The sequence below is a fragment of the Dermacentor silvarum genome, chromosome 1 (assembly GCF_013339745.2).
Source record: "Dermacentor silvarum isolate Dsil-2018 chromosome 1, BIME_Dsil_1.4, whole genome shotgun sequence".
NCBI classification, from domain to species: domain Eukaryota; kingdom Metazoa; phylum Arthropoda; class Arachnida; order Ixodida; family Ixodidae; genus Dermacentor; species Dermacentor silvarum.
This window is the reverse complement of record NC_051154.1, coordinates 15,943,718-15,948,334: the sequence shown is the minus strand read 5'-3', so window position 1 is coordinate 15,948,334 and position 4,617 is coordinate 15,943,718.

Below are 4,617 nucleotides of genomic sequence, written 5' to 3'. Positions count from 1 at the left end.
CCTTCTCCGCGAGAAGAACGTATAGCCTAACGTTAACCAGTCTAGCAAAGATTTTCACTTTTCACCAGAAACAAGCATAGGAAAGCACTCATGATTGTGTGAGTAAGCCGAGCTTCGTTAAAAGGAGTAAAATAGTAACTAAAACATGCGCGCCTTCTTGTGTGCGATAAACGACGGAGGATCACAGGTTCGTATATAATCACTTGTTTATATGATACGCGAGATGCTTTCACCTGTTCGAGCGGAGAATTTGAATTTACTGAGCAAAATTTGTAAGGTTCTTGCAGAGTTTCGCGGAGCCCTTTCGGGCTTCGACGCCTTTGCTCGCTCTGGCTCGCCACGCAGTGCGAAGTCATAATACACAAGTGCATTGAGCGGGAGCACAAAAGTGGACGATAATGACCTGTTAATGAAGTTGCTTCTTACGACCGTTCAGCAAAGGAAAGTAATAAAGCGATATAAGAAAACGCAAGAAAAATGCAATTTTCACTCTCCTGATTATTTTTTAGCTATATAAGTTTTCTGGTTTTCTGGTCCATGTAGCAAGATTTTAGCTTTACCTCAATTCTATTCCTTGCTCATTAAAGGGAGGACGGCGTCGATAGCAGCCGGCCTATAAGCTTTATCGTTATTCAACAATTAATAAATACAAACTCCCAATCTCATTACCGTCGTTACCTTAGGCACACCTGGAGTTGATATCGAATATATATATATATATATATATATATATATATATATCCTCCTAAGACCCCTTGTACAACATATTGCACATTGCCTTCAACTTTTTTTTTTCAAAATTCACTCAGAAGCGATTACACACAATGTTCATTCTGGATGTGAAGTGCCGTGCATGTTCAACTATAAAGAACTGGCTTACTCATATTCTTCTCATCCGCTTTCTCGACATTTGACACTAAGTTGATCTAGATCTCTGTGTCGTCCCAGACAGCTGAAAACAAACTTGACGTGTGTTTTGAAATCTCTGGGATTGCGTGAAAATATCGGACGTGACAGCAACATCGAAATGTGCTACACTTAGTTCCATCTTCACCTGTGTTTAACGCTTTATGTCTGCGTTTAAGCAACGAAATGCTGTTTTACCGAAGCAAACATGAGGGGATGATTGTGATACCACGTACATGGAGACGCACCGGTTTATTCCTTGCTTTAGTCCTCAGTATGCTATATATGTAAAAAAGGGGGCGAAAAAACACTGCCATTCTGCCGCAGCAGCAGAAAGACAACCAGGCCGTTCTGGCAGTGTTCTATCGCCCCATTTTTTACACATATACCATACTGAGGACTAACGCAACCAATAAACCGGTGCGCTTAAGCTACTTGGCCGATTTCCTGCCGGTCGACGCATTCCGGCGCTTTTCAATTAAAACTGAGCTTAGCCGAAAGCCCACCCTTGCAGTAGCGAGAGCTCTCGATACGCTCCCAAGAGCTGTTGCTTTTTTCACGAATGCCTATTCCTCCCTCACTGGAATCACCTTCAGCCCTACTTGCGATCACTTCGGCTGCGAGGAGACGATAGAGCACTTGCCCTGTCTCCGTCACAGACTATGAAAGCGCTCTCAGCCATGCTTGACAAGCTGGACGATTGTCCCTTGTAGAAGGAGAGAGCCCTAGGACACTGGTCCGGACCAGGTTCAGCCCTTAAAACTTTAAACGTGTGACTCCGACACTTAAGGACATATGAATTGTGGGACGGACTCTGGAAATTGTTGCGCATTCCATCGCGCCAGTGTTTGCATTTTTCTTTCTTTCTATTTTTATTCCTACTTTCCTTATATATTACCTTTCATTCTTCGTCTTTCCCCAGCACAGGCAATCCAGTCGGTATTTACACTGGCTAAAGGCTCCCTGTCTTTCCCTTTCTTCTTTCCTCCTTATCCTCCTCGATGCTCTTCCAATGAATACATGCGCTAACCGGAGAGAGCGATAGTTGATGAAGAGGCATGAACGTTAGTGCCCGTTTAGCACTGGGGAAGGCGAAGACGTGAGCTTTGTTTCGAGGTTAGCGATTTGAAGCTAGTGAGGGTAGTGAACGTGCGCCATGAGGACGGGCCAATATCCAACAGAGGAGCTCCTAGAATAATAACATATCTTTTGTTTCATGTTCAGAAGAAGAGCCAGAATATCCTTTTGATGCCAATTTGGCTCAAATTACTCTGCGCCTACACATTTAGTGAGGATGGAAACAAATGTTTGCAAAGACGGACAAAAGAAAAAAAAAAGTCGAGTCGAAGCAGAGTCGAAGCAGAGTCGGAGAGGTAAAGGCCACACACAGACTCTAAGATACAATGGAAAACAACGAATGCGAACGGCAATACAACAATAGTAGGAAAAGAAGCGTGCCCAACGCACCACTCGGGCATCATGGACGTGGTCGGGTTCACAGTAATTAGTTCTGCCGTCGCGCGTATGCTTTTCCCATATAGGCCGACTCTTCGTCGTATACTGAAAACATTGTTGCGTTTTCCTGCAGCTGATTGTGTTCTCGTGCCTTCTCCTAAAGATTTTCCTGGTGTCCACTCGTTAGGAAAGCTACCGGACACCTCGCCCACACTGCTCCCGCGTGCCATTTTTCTTTCGATTCCGGAGCCACTTGGGGCATCACTTTACGCTTCGCGCTTTCTTTTTTCTTGCCCCCTCCCCCCTACCCCTCCCCCCCCCCCTCAACTGCCTTTGCAGCAAACCTACGAGAACGGGGGAAAACCAAATCACCGCTCTGAAAGAGCCCGCGGCGGTTTCGTCCATCGAAAAATCTATCGAGCCAGCGCACCGCTCAAGGACGAAAATTCTCTTCCCCCGCCACCTCCCCCAGGGCAGATGTAGCAATTAAGGGCCAAATCGGAACAACTCGGACGTCGAGAAACTGCAGGCACTTTCGTTTTCTCATTCGTGTTTCTTTTGCCTCTGCACTTGCCGATGGCAGAGAGCGCGGGCTTGAGCGAAAAGCGACCCGAGTGACGGGAATCGAGCGCGCTGGATTATCACCATAGCAATAACAGTCAGCGACAATCATAAAAAGCAACAAGGCCGCGAGCTATTTCGCGGAACGAACATTGGCGAAACATGTAGGAAACAAAAGTCATCTGCCAGGCGAGAGGAAGAGACGACGTGGCAACCGTCAAAGGTGCTTGCTTTGAGCGAGGCTTACAGTCAACCTGTGTCCAACAAACCCCCTTCATTTCAATGCCTTGAGCAGAGCGAGAAGAACACTTGACGCCATAATTTGGTTGCTTCAATGAAATGTTATTTTGGTTTATTCTTTGTGAGACTTTTACGATAGGTAATTTCCATAAAACAGCCATTCCAATAATAACCGTATCGATGACCTATTGGCGATGACCCACGAGCGTCGCGAAAGTTACTAACGATTATGGGTACAAATGACAAGGACAGACAAAGATGTCAGCTACACGTTCCGAATCGCTTAAAGTGGCAGACCACAGTGATACGCGAGTGGATCATCGAAGCCTGCTTGGCATGCATCACAGCCTTTTAAATAGATTGATAGGCCCGACCTGTCCTGCGAAAATTTCGTTGCTGACGACAATGTCTATACCAGGTCGTTTTCCCTTCAATCGGCACCTTTCTTAGTGATCCCGTGCAACTCGCGCTTGTAGAGACAGGCCCACTCAGCGGGGAGAAGTCCGAGGGCCCTCTCAGCGAAATCGAAGCTGCGGCGATCTATTTGCCCCTGTTTTGCGTGCTAGCGTATTTCTTTTTTTTTATTAGTGTTGCTGTCCGGCACTCTCCTCGAGCCGGCCAGTGCTGACCACACCAAGTTGCGCGGGAAGTGCCATCGCGGCAGCTTCGTCCTGAAAGGAAAAGCACTAGACTCGTTCTTCTCCTTGCCTCCGTCTATCCAATTTCGGTCGTTTCAACGACATGGAAATAGTTCACCAAAAGATTTCTATGCTATTTCCGCGCGATCTATGATTTACGAGCACAGCATCTCCGGAGGCCGCTCTGGTCGCGCATAACTGTGGTTTATACACGTCTGCCTTAGACGCCTGGCTAAGCATATCCTCAGAAATTACGCCTTTTCAGTACAATTCACTATCCTATTTTTTGTCAAAAGAGGCTCAGTTTGCCGTAGTTTGACTAAAATAGCCTCTGTGGTATAGGATCAACATAAAAGGAACGGACGTCAAATACACAGAACATTTTCAATCGCAAACCAAACTCTCTCTCTCTTTTTTCTTTTTTTACTGCAGCTACTAATCTTGCAGTTTTTGGTCTGCATTCGTCATTCAAATGGTGCTCCAAGTTTTTCTTTAGTGGTCCAATCACCCATTTAGAAAAGAGGAAGAGGTGAGGACACTGAAACAAAGTTTCAAGGGCACATTAGAAGCAAGAGCTCTATTTTTTCACACAGTACTGAAAACTTTCTGGACACATTCAAACTTTTCTCTCGTCGGAATAAGCGCTAGTGAGTGCCAGGTTAGAATTTTCTGTGACAAATCTCTTCACGGAAAAGCTTACTTCAAAGTGAGAAGTAAGAGGATTAACGGATAAACGCTCCTCGAACTGGGAAAGGCCTGACTAATGGCGCATAAATCAATCGCACAGCTCGTTAACGTGTGTTGATCGAGTCATGAG